The following is a 20,980-nucleotide window of genomic DNA, read 5'->3' on the forward strand; positions in this document are numbered from 1 at the left end:
AAATTCTGGACATTAGAGTTAACATTTAATGGGCAGTCACAATCTGATTTTTGTCTCTTTGTTTCTAAGAGATTGAAGTTGCTTCAACTTCTAAGGCATCTTTTCTGACTTTTACAGTTCTTTCAGTGATCCCTTATCACTATGCTCAAAAATAGTCAAATAGTTGTTTACTGAGTGAACAACAAAAACACTTGAGTAAAAGAGATAAATGGTATCTAAGAGAAGGACAAATAAAATTATACCAACTTGAAAATCTCACCATTTACTGCTATGTGCCTCATTTCCTAAGATGTGCAGTGAAAACATTAAGATAGATCGTACATTTCTAAGATTTCTTATTTTTCACAAAATATTGCATCAATTAGATGCATATAGGTAGAACTTCAAATCCAAAGTTGAAGCAATGACTTCCAAAGCCTGACCAAAACTTAAAAAACAGAACTACATTTTTCAAATAATGACTTATTATCATTAAAAAGGTGAAATTGTCAATTACATAAAACCTCCACACAGATTCTGATGTCCCCAAGATGGTGACATAGGTTGTTCCCAACTTTGCTCCCTTTCATAAGAAGAACTAACAACTCTTCAAGAACAAGACACCACTGAGAGAATCATAGAATATGGTGGCGAGGCTGAAGCACCCTTGCACCACAGAGACCAAAACTTAAATTACACAAACCATCTATATGAGATACCACCTCACACTAACAACGAATTTTCTAGAAAAAAATACAGAAATAGATCTCATCTACAATAATATAAAAAATGATAAAATATTTAGGAATAAATTTACCTAAGGAAGTGAAAGATCTCACTATGGAAACTATAAGACATTGATGAAAGAAACTGAAGACACAAATAAATGGAAAGGTATCCTGTGTTTGTTTCTGTATTGGAATATTTAATATTGCTAAAATGTCAGCACTACTAAAAGCCATCTATAGTTTCAATGCAATACCTATCAAGACTCCAATGACATTTTTTACAGAATTAGAAAAAAAAATTCCTAAAATTTATATGGAACTACAAAGGACCTCAAATTGTCAGATATTTCCTGAGAAAGAAGAACAAAGCAGAATGCATCACAGTTTCTGATTTCAAGCTATTCCCTATAAAGCCACAGTCATCAAAACAGTATGGTGCTAGCGTATAAGCAGACAAATAAACCAGTAGAACAAGATCAAGATCCCAGAAATAAACATAAGCATATACAGTCAACTTAAAATCAACAAGGGAGCCAAGAATACTCAATGAAGAAAGCACAATCTCTTCAATAATTGGTGATGGGATAATTGAATATTTACATCCAAAAAAATTAAACTGGGCCCACATCTTATACCACTCACAAAAATCAACTAGAAATGAATTAAAGGCTTAAATGTGAAACTTGAAACCATGAAACTCCTACAAGAAACTTTCTAAAACAAAACATAGGAATAAAGTCCCTTGACAATAAATTTTTAGATATGACATGTAAAGCACAAACAAAATAAAAAATAAACAGTAGGCTACATCAAACTAAAGCTTCCACACAGCAAAAGAAATAATTAGAAAAGCAAAAAGACAACAGAATGGGGAAAAATATTTGCAAACCATATATCTGATAAAGGACTAATATTCAAAATGTATAACGAACTCATACAACTCAATAGCAAAATAAAATAAAATAAAATAAAATAAAAAGTAAGTAAAGGACCTGAATAGACATTTCTCCAAAAAAGATATACGAAGGGCCAAGAAGCACATGAAAAGATACTCAACATCACTAGTCATCACGGAAATGCAAATTAAAAACCACAATGAGGGCGCCTGGGTGGCTCAGTTGGTTAAGCGACTGCCTTCAGCTCAGGTCATGATCCTGGAGTCCCGGGACCGAGTCCCATATCGGGCTCCCTGCTCAGCAGGGAGTCTGCTTCTCTCTGACCCTCTTCCCTCTCATGCTCTCTATCTCTCATTCTCTCTCTCTCTCAAATAAATAAATAAATCTTAAAAAAAATAAAAATAAAAACCACAATGAGATGTCATCTCATGCCTGTTAGAATGGCCATCATCAAAATGACAAGAGATAACAAGTGCTGACATAAATGTAGAGAAAAGGGAACCCTTGTACGCTGTTGGTGGCAATATAAAATGGCACAGCTGCTATGGAAAACAATATGGAGGATCATCAAAAAATTAAAAATAGAACTACCATACAGTCCAGCAATTCCTCTTCTGGGAATATATCCAAAGGAAATAAAAACACTAAGAAAGATACCCACACACCTATGTTCAGAGCAGTATTATTTATAATAACCAACACATAAAAACATCAAGAGTAAATGGATAAAGAACTTTGGTATATATACAATGGAATATTATTCAGCCATAAAAAAAAAACAAGGAAAGCTTACCATTTGCAACAACATGCATGGACCTTGAAGGCATTATGCCAAGTGAAGTAAGTCAGAGAAAGGCAAATACTGTATGACCTCACTTATATGTGCAATCTAAAAGTAATAATAATAAAATAAAACCACTAGAAAATGAGATTAGATGTTTGGTTACCAAAAGTGGAAGGTGGAGGAAGGGAGATCAGAGGAAGGTAATCAAAAGGTAGAGACTTCCGGTTATAAGATAGATACGTTCTAGAAATGTAATGTACAACATGATGACTGTGGCTATCACTGACATAGGACATACAGGAAGGTTGTTATAGGAGTTAATCCTAAGTGTTCTCTTTCCAACGAGATTTTGTTTTTCCTTTTCTCTTTTCCTTTTTTCTCTTTTTATTCTATCTATATGAGAAAACAGATGTTAGCTGAACCTATTGTGGTAATCATTTCATAATATATGCAAATCAAACTGTCATGCTATATTCCTTAAAAACAACAGTGTAATAAGGAACACCAAAGTCTAGAAGAGCTCAGAGAAAAAAAACTCCACTGCATTAAGTGTGAAGTGTTTATTCCTATTCATTAAAGAAGTTTCTCCCACAAAAACATCTACACAATATGCTAAGATAAAAAAAAAACCTGTAAGTTCTGTTTGACTTTTAAAAATGAATTTTATTCTTCTTTTGCCAAACAAAACATCATATTTGCTTTGAAATAACATATTCTTTCATTTTAAATTATTCAGAAAGGCAGGATATATCTTTGGCATATTTTCATTATAAGTGTCCAAATAACTTTGTCTTATAAGAAATGTCATTTTCAAATTAACAATTATAAAAGATGAAGGGATTTAATATTTCCATCTCAAAATTGATTTAAATATGCTGGGTTTTTTATGAAGACTTTGATATTATTTTATCAAGTTTCTTATGTGATCATGATCTCTTCATATAGGCTAATCATATTCCCATAGTCACAGTAAATTTCATCAATCTTCTAGAGAGGGAGAAAAGTAATAAATACTATGACAACAATAACATGTCTTAATATTCTTAGTAACCAGTCTCAGGCTGACATTGGATGGCTTTAGGTCTCAGGTCTTCTCACTGGCCTGCAGTAGTATCTGCAATTAATCTGATTTATTCTCTGTCATTACATGCTCAGATCGATCTACAGTTTATAGTCCTAATTGCATTACTTCGTTAAAAACTGTAAAGAAGAGTTATAAAGGGAAGCCAAATTATCATTTTAGAAAACATCTGTGTGTTTATGGCTAACAACTAGTATTATGAGGTACTCTACCTCTGTATAAATACTGTCTGTTTTTCAAATGAAGTCAAATATCTTTGGAAGCATATTTCACATTGATTTCTCCTTTTCTATAATCCTCCTGAATGTTATGATGGTATTTTAGTCTTTTTAAAAGCTGTCTAAAAATTCACACAATTAGTTATATTCCACTTTAAATACTATTATTGATTGACCCAAAATAGCATGACTGTTGATGTCAACAGTTATTAAAAGTTATCAGTGAACTGGTAATTAGGCTTTTTTTTTAATAAGTAGTTCCTGTTGTTGGCTAACTAAGAAATATAAACTACTTTTACTAAAAATCTTGAATAACCTCTCTCCACAATCCTATACCCTGGAATAAATGATATTTCAGATGCCAAAGCCCATACTTAGATAGTGGCCCTGGAAGAGTCTCAGTTACTTTTTTAAATATTTTTAAGACTTTGAACTATGATATTAGATTTTTCTTCATTTTCTATTTCTGATGCCCTCTTCTAGCAAAGACCCCCTATAGCTAAGTGATGTAAATATTTGCCCTGAAAGGAGGTACTTAAACCTTCCTGGTTTCTGCACAGAAGGCAGAATGATGTCTGTTTTATTATAGTCTATCTGTTGTCCAATATCCAACATCCATGATGTTTTTTGTTTTGTTTTCTTTTGTTTTTGTTCTTTGGGTTTTTTGTTGTTGTTTTGTTTTGTTTTGTTTGTTTGTTTTGGGCTATAAATTCTTCATTTTTCATTGTTATTCCTTATCCCCAACTCTGTGAGTAAATAAGAAATAGCTATAAGACAAAGAAAATATAGTTGCATAATACCTTTACATGAGGTCAATCATTGGAGAATACAAGGGCTGGGCAACCAGACTTTTTGTTTAGATTTTATTCAACATTCATTCATTCATTCCTTATTTTATATTGAAGTGTCTGCCACCCCAGACAATATGCTAGATGCTAAAGATTTAAGAGTGAATGACAGATTGAGTCTTGAGGCATACAATTATGATTACAAATCATCAAAAATACTTTATGACTGGGCGCCTGGGAGGCTCAGTTGGTTAAGCGACTGCCTTCGGCTCAGGTCATGATCCTGGAGTCCCGGGATCGAGTCCCACATCGGGCTCCCTGCTCAGCAGGGAGTCTGCTTCTCCCTCTGACCCTCCCCCCTCTCATGTGCTCTCTCTCTCTCACTCTCTCAAATAAATAAATAAAATCTTTAAAAAAAATACTTTATGACTAATGATGTAAAGATCAATGCTTAAAATGATACTGAACTAGAGGGAAAGAGCCATATATACTTTTAAGGGAAGACTTCATGAAGAAAGAAGATCTCGAGCTAAGTATTCTTAAAGGACATTTTGTGTATTTTGTAAATCATAAAAATAAGCAAAGCTTAGTACAAAATTGGAAAATATAGAAATGTAAGAAGGAATAAGAAACATAATCTTTAACAGTTTGATGTATTTCACCCTATGTTTTCAAAGCAAATAGGTTTTATTTCTTAAATAGCAAAATTCATGTTGCATATAAAATATTTTAAAATAAAACTAGGTCATAAGTAAGTTTTCATTTTGTATGGTTTTATAGTTTATCATTTTTTATAGTTTATCATTTTTTTCAGAATTTTTTAAATCAAGGAGCAATTCCTATATGTCATACGAAATGCCAAAAAACATCCTGGAAAAAGGACAATCTTGTGAAGTCTTTCTAATGCTACAGTAATCTGTTTTTTTCTTGCTTTTGTTTTCTACATTTCATATGACATGTGGTAGCATATTTTATATAAAATCCCCCCAAAATTTATTGATTTCCAAAAATTTGTCTATTTTAAATTATTCAGGAATATATTTTTCACATTTGGGATTATTTCTCGGGACTGTATTCCACAATGTAGAATTACTGAGCCACAGGTAAATAGGCACATGTCATACAAATAGAACCGTGGGTGGTACAGGCAGCAGAAGAGGAAATGCATGCATCCCAGGGAGAGGAGAGTGCATGCCTAAGTTAGAGAGCTTCTGCTCTGTAGCTGCCAGAGAAGCTAGGGTACAGCCTTATTCTTGATTGAGAGTCTCAGAATGAGCCCTTCTCCAGAACCAAAATGTGTTTCATTCTGTACAAGAGTATAAAATCTCATTACAAGTGTTAGGAACTGTTGCATCTTCTTCAGACAACAGCACCGTAATTACTGATAGTTATTAGCAGCCTGAGCTGCTGAAAATGACCTGTAAGCACAGCTGCAGTAATAGGAATACATAAAAATGTTCTGCTGATTACAAGAAGGCAAGAATTTTCTCTATAGCCTCAAATAATGATAAATAGTCAGGTGGCCTAATTAAGGTCACAGAAAATGATATAATTTCTAAGGTCTCACCAACTCTAAAATTCCGTGTAGTAATAGTATCATCTAATGGTTCCCCCACTATAGTTCTGCTGGACACCTGGCCTGTATACTTTCACCTCAAATTCTTTTGTGAAATGAGGTTGAGTATGTATAATAAATGATGATGATGATGATAGATAGATAGATAGATAGATAGATAGATAATAGGTGAATGCCATTCTATGAGCAGATGTGGTTTTTGAAATATTTTTATAATACGTGTTTCTTCTAAAGAAAGGGGAAATTATTAGTTAGAACAATCAATTCAGAGCACCAGTATATAAATTCTAAAATCATGCTGTTTTTATTTCCCTAGAACTTATATGAGAGCTGGTAGCTTCCAAGAAGCCTGTAGCTGTGATAAAGGATCCATTCATTATTTTTTTTATGCAGTTCACACTTTATTTGCTAAATGGTAAACTGGGGAATAGTGACTGCACTGAAGCAAATAGTTCTCATCTCACCCCATAGACAATGCTTCCCCATTACCCTAGCACGGATTTGTATTAAGGAGTTTAATGAACAGAAGCTTCTATATATAGCATACAGTTATCAGGGAGTACAGACTGCATATGGATGCTGGCAAACTACCAGGCAGCCCTCTATCCTTAAATGCCCTCAAAGGAACCCTGTTCAAGTTTCTCAGTTTCCAAGATTTCCTGCAACTTCAATTAAGACATCCCCTGAAACCTATTCTGTTAGAGTTTCTGATAAAATCATTTCCATAGGAATAGGGTGACCATTTACCCTGCCCAATTATTGTCCTGGAATAATTATTAATAGTGCCCAGCTTCACTAAAAAATTTGGATGATAAATTGTATGTTCATCCTGCATATAAATGATCCTCACAAATGGAGAAGAAATTCTGTAAGAATGGATTGAGAAGAGTGGAGGCCACCCCATACACTCTGTACATAAAGAAATGGTCAGTAAAATGTAAAGAATTAAAGCTCATAGTGAGTTCAAAACAAAAAAGCAAAATATCTAAGTGTCAAAAAGAGAAAAAAGAAAAAAAACTCACAGTCTTCAAGGTAAGTAAGAATTGAAACTCCATGGCTGGCCACCAAGGCCCTAGAGCCAGATATAAATCTAAGAACAGGGGTTTTGATGCCTGCAACGAAATGGGGTTTGGTATCCAGGATCCAGGATGAAGGTTCTTTCATTGAAATGAAACCTGGAAAAAAGTTGACTTGCCCACAAATGGTAACTGGAAAATTTCTACTAACCAGTGCAAATCTTTGGCACATAGGCCAGGTATGGGAAAAACACAGCATTTTTAGGATGCATGCATGGGTACTACATTTACCTGCTCATGTGGGATAGAAAACCAAGGAAATAAATGTAAAACTTTGTATCTAATTGACTTCACACAGCCAGAACAAACTATGAAAACTGCCCCCATCAGAAGATCCCCACAGCTCAAAGGATGTGTCATTTTCAGAGGATAATTTTCATATAAACTGAGGTCAGAAACAAATGTCAGAAAATTTTGCACAAGTCCAACACCAAGAAAGATTGATTAGAGACCCAACAAAGAAGACAACTGAACTGAGAAATTCAATGAGGAATTCAAAAGAATCTCTGTAAGTATATGTAAACTGTTCAGAAAGACACAGTAATGCCAAACACAAAGCAAGAGGGCACAGAAAAAGATTGCTACAAAAGAAAGAAGCATAACTCCTAGAATTTTTTTTTAATTGTGGAAATTATTAAAAAGTCAGAAAAGAAGAGAAAAAGTTGATTAGACATGGCTGAAGAGATAATGAATTGATGAAGGCAGACAGGAAAAACTAGATATTTTTTTTCCAGTGGAATGTGAAAACTTATAGAAAAAGTTACATAGGATTCAAAGGGAAATAGATTTGAATTTGAATCTTGACTTCACTTGTCTATGACCTTCAGAAAGTCACCTAATCTGTATTTCAGTTTCCTCTTTTGTGAATTTAGAATAATGATGTATATATTATCATGTTTTTATAAAGGTTAAATAAGATATGCATAAATCATACAATGCATTGTTGAGCACCTATTAGCTACACAAAAAGGGCTTTTTGTTGTTTTGTTTTTTTTTGTTTTTTGATTTACTTTCTCCCTTCTCTTTTTAACAGCTGCTCACTGGATTATTTTCTGAATACTGGTAAATAAAACATTTACAATATAATGAATATTTACTATGCACACTGTACTTTACATTCACTTATTCAATAATTAAACTCTATAACTTTGTATCATAGAAGGAAATTCAGTTTATAGAACAAAAATGTGAGACAGAATAATATAAATGCTCAGGTCACAGTAGACAACAGAGACGGATATTTGACCCAAGACTCAAACCTCATTTTATTAACTCCTGATTCTTTTACATTTGTCTTTCAGGAACCAAGAAATATAATCAATCAATCAGTCAATCAGTCAATTTCTCCTTGCATAACCTGGGCAGAGAGAAGTTACCAAGAGTATTGTATAATTTCAGAGATTCTAAATCAAGCTAGTGCGTAGAACCAGATTTCATAAATTCCATGAGCTTTCTTGGTTCCATTACTAAACTCACTCTTCTCCTAAGGACATGCAGCCAGAGATACTAAATGTGAAGGAACAGCTTTAAATTAAAGGTAGATTTCTTTTTTTTTTTTAACCAATGAATAAAGGGATGGGTTGGGCCAATAATTATATCTGTTTTATAGTTCTTTTGATACCTGTGATAAGGAGGCATTTTATATTTTATGTTCAAAAGGACAACATTTTACAAAATAAAGTGAAGTAGCACTTCATCACATAGGCTATTTTAAAGGAAAAGCAAGTCTTTGTTTCTTTGATTAAAAAAAAATGAATCCCCAAATACAACACTTTTTTGTTGTTGTTGAGAAAGAGAGCATGTGCAGGAGTGGAGGTGGGGGGTTGCAGGGAGGGGCAGAGAGGAGAGAGAGAATCCTAATCAGGCTCCATGCTTGGCATGGAGCTGGACACAGGGCTCCATCTCACAAATGGGAGATCATAGCCTAAGCTGCAACCAAGAGTCAGCTTAACCTACTGAGCCACCCAGGAACCCCCCCTAAGTACAACACTTCTTATGTTACCATTTCTAGGAAAGAAAAAATGAAAGCATTTTAACTCATTTTTTGAAAATTCAAGAGGAAAATAAGGAAGTTAATAGAGTGTGCTCCATAAAAAAGCACAATCTATGTCTTCTTAGTCCCAAAACCCCTAACAGTGTGTGGTGCCTGATAGACATTCAATAAAATTTTATTAAATTGTGTCAAAGTACGATTTTGTTCTATTTGTTTGGGAGTTCTTTAAATTCAATTCCCCCCAAATGTTTAAAATAGATACCTAAAATAGATTCTCTTCTAATTTTAGTATTACCTCATAGTAACATCAGAATATATATTCTGTCTGTATTATAAATAGTTCTGACATGTAAAATTGTCAGTTCATTTTGCCAGGGATCAGCAACATGAGTGAGTTTTGGGAATGATTTGTAAACATCATCCTAATTACAATTGTGCTAATATTTATGTATCTACTATTCATTGCCTTCAAAGGAAGCACTAGACCGAGAACTTCAGATATATGAGAAAATGGTTTTTAGAACTTTCATTAATAATTGATCAAAATTGTTTCTCTTACCATGAATATGCTCAAGATTTGTTTCTGTTTTGGGAAGGTTACCTAGAAACTGGTAAATGTAATCATTTAGTATAGCCTTTATGTTTCTGATTCGGGATATTACTTTTTATTATTCATTTATTTCTTCAATTAATAAATCTCTAACAAATGTCTATATGTGAGGCACTGGGTCAGACACTAGGAATATACTGACAGATAAGACCTGGTCCCCATCCCAAACTAGAAGTCTACTGTTGATTGTGTGACAAATAAGGAAACAAGTCTCTAAATAGAATATGGTCTACACTATCATGTGGATTAGCACAGGATGCTCTCCAAGTCTTGGAGGGACTCATGAAGATATCCTGAGAGAAGAGACATTTAAATCTAGGAGTAAATGTGAGTAAGCTGCTTGTATAAAGAAAAGGAGGAGCAAACAACACACACATACACACAAGTGTGGGAGTTCAGCTATGGCTGGTGCATGGCTTTCATAGAAGCTCAAGAGGGCAGTGCCACCCATGTCAAGAAGATCCTTTTCAAGACTCTATAGAGTTAGACCATTATAGTTTCAGAGCAACTAAGAAACATTAAATCCATTAGGTAGATGTGATGGTCAGTTTTATGCATCAACTTGTTATAGTCCCCAATTATTCGATCAAACACTAATCTAGGTGTTGCTAGGGAAGTATTTTATAGATGTCGTTGAAACCAATAATCAATTTATTTTAAGTAAGGAAGGTTATACCAGATAATCCAGGTGGGCCAGCTTCGATCAGTTGAAAGGTCTTAGAAGCAGAATCGGGTCTTCTCCAAACAAGTAGAAATTCCACCTGTGGAAAAACGCTTTGGCTCATGCCTCACTAAATATGGGTTTAGTGTAAAGACAGAAGGAAGCAAAAAAGAATAAGAAGCCAATCAGCCACAGATGGTACCATGGAGAGTTGGAATGTCTTTCAGGCTGCAGCATAACGGTGGCACTTTAATTTTTTTATTTATTATTTATTTTTTATTTTCTAAAGATTTTATTTATTTATTTGACAGAGACATAGCAAGAGAGGGAACATAAGCAGGGGGAGTGGGAGAGGGAGAAGCAGGCTCCCCACTGAGCAGGGAGACCAATGTGGGGCTCGATCCCGAACCCCGGGACCATGACCTGAGCCAAAGGCAGACGCTTAACGACTGAGCCACCCAAGCACCCAGCACTTTAATTTTTATTAACAACTTCCCCCCAATAACGGGCATCCCCGCTGCCCATTCTAGTGTTCCACCATAAGGATGACCAGTCACTGGCTTTACTTCTGATGTTAATGACGGCCTCTCCTTTTAAGCTTCTCAAGAGAGCATCACCAGTCAAGGTGATGGCCTTTCAGGGAGGCTAAAGGCTTTTCTATGCCCCTGACTTCCTGTCATGTCAGCACCCCCTCCTCTAGCCCCTCTTATGTTGTAGCCAAGAGGAAAAGTAAGAACCTTCGTGGCCATCATTGAAGACAGAGACAGGGTTTTCTGGACTTTCTATGACTGAAACTTTTAAAGAAGTAAAATATTAGCTTAATTTGGTGGGGGTCCACCATCTTTCTTGATCCATGAGGCTCATAATGTAGCATAGCCAGCTCATCCCATTTTTCTTCTTCTAGCTCTTTTCCTCCATTCTTAATGAGTAGTAAAGAGGCCCAGAATTGCCCCTAGTTCAAGAATTTTTTCTTCAGGGCACCTGGGTGGCTCAGTCAGTTAAGCTTCTGCCTTTGGCTCAGGTCATGATCTTGGGGTCCTGCGATGGAGTCCTGCGTTGGGCTCTCTGCTCAGCAGGGAGTCTGCTTCTCCCTCTCCCTCAGCCCCTCCCCCTGGCTCAGGCTCTCTCACTCTCTCAAATAAATAAATAAAATCTTTTTAAAAAAAAGAGAGAGAGAATTTTTTCTTCATGCCTCTTTTGAAGGGCTGCTCCTCTCCCATGTGACCACACTTGGAGTTATTGGGTTAACCTATGAAGGTCTGGATTCCTGGGCCAGCTGTGGTATGAGTATTGAAGCAAATATGCTCTTTCTCTATAAATATCTAACACAACTGAACAATCACTATATGGCAGGCATTAGGCATGCCGGCTAAATGCTTTACTTGTATCTTCTCATTTAATCTTCATGGCAACCCTGCAAAGTAGAGATTCTAATTATTCTCATGGCAGGGGAAGGATGGTGCTTAGTTTGAGGCTACTTGAGCTTGCTTAGGAGCAGAAAAATGAAAACCTCCATGTGGTCTACCCTAGCTCCTTTCAGATATTTAGAACAAAACCACTAGCTAATAACGAAGAGTGGTTTTACTTTTATTTTCTTGTGTATGTTTCAGAACTTCATAAAGAGAAATAAATGCTCAGGAACTCCAGTTGAGTGGTTTTACAGAGCCTGCTCAAATACCTTTGTTGTGGCACTCCTTCACTGATTTTTAAGCTTACTATTTCTAGCAACTGATAAACTCACATTGAAAGGAACAGAAGTTGGATGTTGAGATGACGATATAAAGCTCCTGCCTGCCCATTAGCTGGCAGCCTTTCTGTTCCCCTGATTCTCTGGACTCTTCATGTGATAAGGATATTTTCCAGAGGAACCTGGGACAGCTTTTCAACTTTGCATCTGATATGTATTTTAGCCACAGATCTTTGAACACGCTGAGTTTATATGGGCATCCCCTGTGTCTTTCTGAATGTACTAGCAAATGCTCTGCATGGAATGTGGATATCTCTCTTTTAAGACTGGACTGACCTTCACTTTCACCAAGGAGTTAGAACATATTCCAAAACATAATGATAACGATGGCTTCTTGTGTATGTTATGGCAAAATTCTATTATTTTGGATAGAAAAATTATTAAAAATTGAATGCTAGTGGCTTGACTCCATTTACTAGCATGCCACATCTTTCTGCCTAAGTTGTCTTTTTAAAGTGTCTTCTGCAATTCCACGTGGAACAGCGGGTTGTTTCAGTAGGCTTTCAGAGTGTCATGAGCTCCTCTTTGGTAAATGTGTGTGCTTGGTGTTCTAGCAGCCATGGAGAAAAACTAAGAAGGTAGAGAGAGGAAGATATCACTACCCAAGTGGTGCACTCAAGCTGGCTCCTATAGGCATGGGAGAACTGATAGTCAAATTTTTTTAGGAATTTTGCAAACTAGTTGTTAAAATAGCTATTATTACAATTTAAGTCATATATATTCAAAATTAAACAAGATATTAAAAACAAAGGTAATAAATATTCCAAACCGTCATTTACTAATTATTTCACCACATTTCACTAATATCTAGTCTCTTGATATCATCTATATCCATTGTCTTTACAAGTTGGAAATGTACCATATAAGGGTGTGCTAATATGCATCTCTTCCCAATCAGGCCAGTTACAACTAGTGGTTCACAAATTTTCATATGCTTCAAAAGTACCTGAAAGGTTTTGGTTCCTTGTCTGTACAGAGATCACTGGGCATCTGAACAAGAGTTTCTGATTGACTTGATCTAAAAGAGGACTTGAAAATGTGTGCTTTTAATAGGTTCCCAGGTGCCGTTGCTGTTGCTTCTAAGATGGTCTTTTGAGAAGTATCAGTCTAAACAAGCCCAGGAGATAATCATCATTATCTCCATTTTAAAGTTGAAGAAAGAAATTTAAGGAGATCAGGCATCACATTCATTTCCACCTAATAAATAGGTGTACTAATTAGTTAAGTCTTAACCATATATTTTCATACCACAGCTGATTCTTTTTTTTTTTTTTTAATAATCACATGGTTTTATTAAGGTCCTTGAGTATAAGACTAGTCACATCTAAAGTTCTGTGTTCTGGGGCTGGACTAGCGGGAATGGATTTCTCTTGGCCAACATACACCACAGCTGATTCTTGACCACAGTAATATTCTAACACAGAAAACTGAAGTTATTCATATAACTAGTCATCCAGACAATAGTAAAATGTCAGTGTGACATTTTGATGACACAGAGACACAATTCATATGCTTATCTGTAAATAAAGTTTATAGCCATTTCATTCGTCATTTATTGTGCCACCCAGCCATGTTAGTTGTTTTACACATATTGTAAGAGCCCTGAAATTCTGCTATTTCTCTCCTGGATAAATGAGGAAACCAACGCACATAGATGTTCATGACTGCCCAAACCATGTTATATGATTATTGTCCCAAGATTAAAAACTACTTTTATATTGATCTGCCACAAAGTCTAATTTATTTTTATTTTATCACTAAATAATTCAAGCCCAAAAACAGAGTAAAATACGTGATCAGTAACTCAAAAGGACTTCCATCTTTGTTGGGCTACTACCAGCCTTAGTGAGAGCCCCTACCCTTCTATCTTCTTCCATGGGATCACCATGTTATTTCTCAGTCTTTTTTTTTTTTTTAACATGTTTGTGAATTCTTTTCTTACAATCATGAACTGACAGTTCAGTGATTTTCTAGCAGTGCTCAACAATGAAGCCTCCACACAATAAAGCATTATTTAAATGACCAGGGGAAAAAACATGTGGCATATAATTCAAGTTTTCTTTTACCACTCAGGCTAATCATATCTCAACCTTCAATCAGATCCCAGACATCAAAGACCAAAAGTGTGTGGGGATGGTTTTCTTTTTAAAGAAAAGGACAAGGCTTCAAAGGACAAGCCACAGAAAAAAGAAAGAAACATTAACACGGATGCAAAACAGAGGCTGTTTGTTTCATATATTTCATATAATTCAAATGGGGAATATTAAATGGTGAGATATCCATGTATTCAGGACTGCAGGAAGCACTGGGCAGACAGAGATGAACAAAGTGATAACACTGACCTGTAAGTTACAATCTCAAAGGTCTGACAAGCCAGAGTCTCTGAATGCCACACCAGTCAGAATCAGATACATGGAGCTATATGAAATGGGGCTGAAAATTAACATAGTTTACCAAGATAGTAAAAATATGTGTGGGCTTGTATTTTTTAATTTATTTTTTAATTTTATTTATTTGTTTGACGGGGTTGGGGGGGAGAGAGAGAGAGAGCCCAAGCAGGGGGTGGGCAGCAGGAAGAGGGAGGGGAAGCAGGCTCCAGAGGAGCAGGGAGCCCAATGTAGGGCTCAATCCCAGGACCTTGGGTTCATACCCCAAGCCGAAAACAGAAGTCCATCTGACTAAGCCACCCAGGTGCCCTGTGGGCTTGTATTTTTTAAACTCTTATTGCTCAGTTTTCTTTTAAAAAAAATTATGAGAGGTATGTAATATTTTGATCCATAATTAGAAATACGTATTTGGTCTTCTTCCCATTCCTGGCACGGAGCTCCTAAAACCATTGGAATTTCTTAAATGATGAGAGTGATAAAAGTATCTTTTGTTATATTAATGAGGTGACTTTCAGAAAGCACCTGAGGTTAAGGGCCGGTTGCCAGGTGACCCAACTTCGTCCTTAGAGGGTAGGAACTTTCAATTCCAGCCTTCTCCACCCCCTCGTCAATTGCCAATGGCCAATGACTTAATCAGCCATGCCTATGTAATGAAATCTCCATAAAGCCCAAAAGGATGGGGTTCACAAAGCTTCCAGGTTGGTGAATATGTGGAGACACAAACAGAGTGGGAGAGTGATGCCCTCATAGAGGGTAGGGAAACTCTTCACCTTTCCCCCATTCCTTGCTCTATGCATCACTGCCACCTATTTCTGAGTTATATCCTTTTATAATATACTGGTAATCTGGTAAGTAAAATGTTTCTCAGTTCTGTGAGCCACCCCAACAAATTAATCGAACCCAAGGAAGGAGTTGTGAAAACCTCTGATTTGTAGCCAGTCTGTCAGCTCAGGTGACAACCTGTACTTGAAACTGGCGTGTGAAGAAGGGGTGGGGGCAGGGAGTCTTGTGGGTCCAAGCCCTTTACTTATGGGATCTGATGCTGTCTCCCAGTAGATAGTGTCAGGTTTGAGTCAAACTGTAGGAAACCCAGATTGTGTCTAATAACTGCTTGGAGATATATGAGGAAGCCCTTCTACTATAATTGGGTGCAGAATCATTAATTGGTGTCATTCTCAGGACATAAGAGAAGCCAGCACATGGAGATGACAAATATGAGTCCAGGGATGATAGAAAAGCCTTATTTTGCCTGAGCAGTGATCTTAAAACTTTAATCATGCCACTTACGCATTTCTGCCTTACTTATTACTGCCTGTGCTCACATTTATTTAATATATCCTATATTGCTACTTTTTAATTTAAAAAGCATTTAAAAGGAAACATTGTGTCACTAAAATGAATTGAATCACAGTATGTCTCCACATCAATAGAAGAGCACAATAGAAGAGCATTTTAGCACTCCTAAAAATAAACATTGTAAGAATTGGATGGAATAAAATGATTTCCAAGAGGCTCCCTTATCTCAGCCTCTGGTGATGGTCAGGTTCACACCCCACTTATCTGTTTTATGAAACGGAAAAATGACATTTGAAATTATGTTCCATGTCAAATGTTGTTTCTTGCTAGTAAAGCTGCTTAAAACCAACCGTTCTCTTCTCATACTTCTTCTACAATGCAGTGAACTTCCCACAAGTATCTTCGGTACCACCACCAACTCCATATTTCAGAGCATTGAGCTGGACTATTAGGTATGTGGATCAGAACTAGGAATATCCAAAAATGAGCCTGAAAATGATGTACAGGCCAAATTGTCCAGGGTTTTCAACTTCTCATTAAAGATATATCGTCAGGTGTTTGCTTGTAAATATCCTCAATTAATCTCTACTTTGTTTCTATATATATAAACGAATGTGTGTATTCATATATAGTATATGTATAGTTTTTTTTAAACCATTCACTCTAGTGATTCATCACTTACATAAACACCCAGTGACTTTTTAATTTCTTGTCTTTTTGATGATAGCTATTCTAACAGGTGTGAGGTGATATTGCATTGTGGTCGTGATTTGCATTTCCCTGATGATGAGTGATATTAAGCATCTTCTCATGTGTCTGTTGGCCATCTGTATGTCTTCTTTGGAGAAATGTCTATTCAGGTCTTCTGTCTGTTTTTAAATCAAATTAGTTTTTTTTTTGATTGAGTTATATGAGTTCTTTACATATTTTGTGACTGTTAAGCCCTTAGCAGATACAGCATTTGCCTCTACCTTCTCCCATCAGATAGGCTGCCTTTTTGTTTTGTTAATGGTTTCCTTTGCTGTGTACAAGTTTCTTAGTTTTATATAGTCCCATTTGTTTATTTTTTGTTTTTGTTGCCCTTGCCTGAGTAGAAGATCCAAAAAATATTGTTAAGACTGATTTCAAAGATCTTACTGCCTATGTTTTCCTCTCAGAGTGTTACATTTAAGTCTTCAATCCATTTTGAGTTTATTTTTGTACATGGTTTAAGAAAGTGGTCAAGTTTCATTCTTCTGTATGTAGCTGTCCAGTTTTCCCAGCACCATTTATTGAAGAGACTTGTCTTTTCCTCAGCGTATATTCCTGCTTCCTTTGTTGTAGACTAATTGACTATATAAGTGCTGGTCTATTTCTGGGCTCTGTAGATCATCATGTGAAAACACATATCAATATCTTTTGATGTGAACACATCATTGTTATTTAGTAAACGATTGGATTAGGTTAATGTTTTTACTAATCTTTGAGGAAAACTGTCCTCTACAGAAAAACATTTTTATAAACTGATGTGATTGATTAATTAGCCTTTGCTACATGAAAAATATGTCCCCATTTTGTCCAAGAAAAGAATACCTCAGACTCCTTGAATTGATATGCAGGAAGAATTTCTCTCATCTCCAAGTTCAGCTTCTACAAATGAGGTGCAAAATTATGAAAAAGTGAGAAATCTGAGTTAAGTTTTCTTGCCATCAAGATTTGGTATATTTTCTTTAATGTCAACTGATTAAATAATGCAGAAATAGCACAATATGAGAAGTTTCCTCTAAGAAGTATAATCAACCGTGTGTTTGCACATGAACTTTACAGCTGACTACACTCTACAGTCCACAGAATTTCAGATCTTTAGTTTTATTCAAATTTCCTATGAAGTGTTTAGGTGATGGATGTGTCTGGGGCATTTCAACCAATCTTCCAGGCTCCATCTGCCAGGCCATCTGGATTCTGCATCCACAGAGAACTACTTGGTGAATGATTACAGACTACAACTTAAAGAAAGAAAAGAAAGAAAGAAAAGAAAGAAGAAAGAAAGAAAGAAAGAAAGAAAGAAAGAAAGAAAGAAAGAAAGAAAGAAAGAAAGAAAAGAGAAAATAGTAAATTGTTCCCTAAACACAAGCAGAACTAAAATCATTTTTGTGCAGTCTTCAATAAAAGGAAAAAATTAACAAGTAGGCTAAGAGAAATGCATTCCCTTTTTTCCCCATCAATCACATGAATTACAATAACTGCCTGACCTTTTTCCATAAGATGTTTAAATGGCAGCTGTTATGGCTACAGTATACCATTTGATCAAAAGCTCTTGAGGACAATAGTTTGTTTTGCAAAGGTCACGTTCCTTATATACTTGTGAATGTGTTCAAAAGGTTTACTAACTAAATATACAAGATTTTCATTGAGAATAAATTATGTAACAGCTTTCAAATTAAATCTACAGGGAATACTTTCAGAACTTTGAAAATCCATCTCATAGTTTGTGAAGAATACTCTTTTAAAACAAGTTAACTTGAATTGATAGGAAATATAGGGTTTTTTATTAAATGATTTATTAAAATGATTTGTGTAGAAAAAAATACTGTTTAAATTTTACATCATACCTAACATTTAAAAAGTGGAATTACTTTAATACAAGAATATGCATCTACTTCTGGCAGAAAATAAGAAAGGAGATATTAGAGTCTTCTCATCATTTTTTAAGACTTTATTTATTTATTTATTTATTTATTTATTTATTTATTTGAGAGAGAGAGCGAGCATGAGTGGGAGGGAGAGGCAGAGGGAGACAGAGAAGCAGACCCCCACTGAATGTGGAGCCCAATGCAGGGCTCCTTGTGGGGCTACACATGGGGTTTAACCCTAAGACCCTGACAGCATGACCCCAGCGCCTCATCATGTTTTTAATAGCAGCCTCTTCTTAACTTCTATCCCAACAAGGAAACCCCAAAACTGATAGCTTATGTCACCATTAGAATAATAAAGTCCAAAATAAATTGTGTAGGTAACACTAACTAATTGGTGTTTGTAACAACTAGTTTTTGTTTTATTTTATTTTGTCAGGTGTATGGAAGTATAACTTTTATATGAAAAAATCTTCCTTTTGAAGTATACAATTTGGGAAGTTTTGACAAATATATGGTCATGTAATAACCATAGCAATCCATGTAGAAGTTATTTTTGTCAACCTGTAAGGTTCCCTTCTGCCCCTTTGCAGTCAATTCTCTCTCCCCACACTAGCCTTTTGACTTTTTATTTATGTTTTCTATAGTTTTGCCTTTTATAAAATGTCATAAAATGGAAACTTGCCATGTAATCCTTTGTGCCCAGCTATTTTCAATACGTTTCAGTAGTATGTTTCTTTTTATTGCTGAGCACTATTTCTCCAAATTAGATGCACACAAATTGTGTCTGCAATTCACCACTTGGACATTTGGATAGTTTCTAGTTTGAGGTGATTAATTGCCATAGACATTTGCATGCAAGTCTTTGGTCGTAATTACCAAAGAGCACGATTGCTACAACATATGGAAAGTATACATTTTATTATGTTATGTTAATCACCATACATTACATCATTAGCTTTGGATGTGCTGTTCCATGATTCACTGTTTGCGTATAACACCCAGTGCTCCATTCAGTACGTGCCCTCCTCAATACCCATCACCAGGCTAACCCATCCCCCCACCCCCTCCCTCTAGAACCCTCAGTTTGTTTTTCAGAGTCCATCGTCTCTCATGGTTCGTCCCCCCTCCGATTTCCCCCCTTCATTCTTCCCCTCCTGCCATCTTCTTCTTCTTTTTTTTTTTTTAACATATAATGTATTATTTGTTTCAGAGGTACAGGTCTGTGATTCAACAGTCTTACACAATTCACAGCGCTCACCATAGCACATACCCTCCCCAGTGTCTATCACCCAATAAGCATTTAACATTATAAGAAACTGCCAAATTCTTTCTCAATGTGACTGGACCACTTTGTATTCTTGCCTACAATTCATGAAAGTTCCAATCACACCTACATCCTCATGAGCACGTGGTATTCTCACTACTTTCAAATTTTAACTATTCTACCAGTGTATATGTAATGCATAACACCAGTTAAAATCCCAGGCTTTTTTTTAGTAATTGGCAAGTTTATTCTGAATTTTATAGAAATGTAAAACACCAGAATTGCCAAAACATAAGTAAAAAGTCAAAAAGCTGGTGTGAGGAGAGAGAATTGACCATGAAAAAATACCATTAAAAATATTTTAAAAATATTTTTCTTAGAGAATAAAGTAAAACATTTGGAAGAAATTTTAGATCAAGATATAATTTTTAGTATATTACAAAAAAACTTAGACTAGAAAACAAATTATTAAAAAAGATTTTGTATTAATATATTACATAATTATCTGTAAACACAATGAAGACACTGTTACTATATTTTTAGTAAAGATTTTAAAATGATGCTTTTTATGCTTTCTATTTATTTTCTTTTTGTCTTTGATAGATTTTAAATTAGACTTAGTATCCGAGCTTCCAAATGATAAATTCTTTATTCAGTTTAAAATTCTGTGCTTAATTTTTATAGAGGGAAAATATTGGTTCTTATTATTTAAAATAACTAAACAAAATTTATGTTGTGAAATTTATGAGAGAAATAGAGTGAAAATAAAGTAAAAGTTATACATAATAGGTTAAATATGAACTAACAAAGAAAAGATGACAAATTGTCAGTTTTAGTTGGCATTTTTCAATAATGGAGTTAAATATTTTTTTCAGAAATGTACTTATTATCTAATCTCTTCTACACAGTGTCTGTCCTTTTTTCTGTTGTAATTTTGCCAAATGTTTTTGCTGGCTTTTCTTTATTACAGTTTTTTGACAGATTGTACTAAAGCAAAGGAGTCTTTATGTTCACCAGTATAGAACAGTAAGTCTTTCTTCATAATTTTTATTATTTTAAAAGCTCTGGCTACATAATGGTAAGACATCTGGCTGAAAAGCAAAAACTAAAAGCAAGCTTAATGTGTTGTTTGAAGTACCTTTGAATACAAACAGTAAAACTGAGAGCTTTCAATGTACTGTTTAAATTTGTTGAGGGTAAGTTTACATCAGATCAATTTTTTACTTTTTGATTCAATATTTTGGTTGCCATTGCATATAATATTTCTTTGTGTGGCTTATG

The sequence above is a fragment of the Callorhinus ursinus genome, unplaced genomic scaffold, assembly GCF_003265705.2.
Source record: "Callorhinus ursinus isolate GAN/ISIS: 27379988/994484 unplaced genomic scaffold, GSC_fseal_2.0 scaffold2, whole genome shotgun sequence".
NCBI lineage: Eukaryota > Metazoa > Chordata > Mammalia > Carnivora > Otariidae > Callorhinus > Callorhinus ursinus.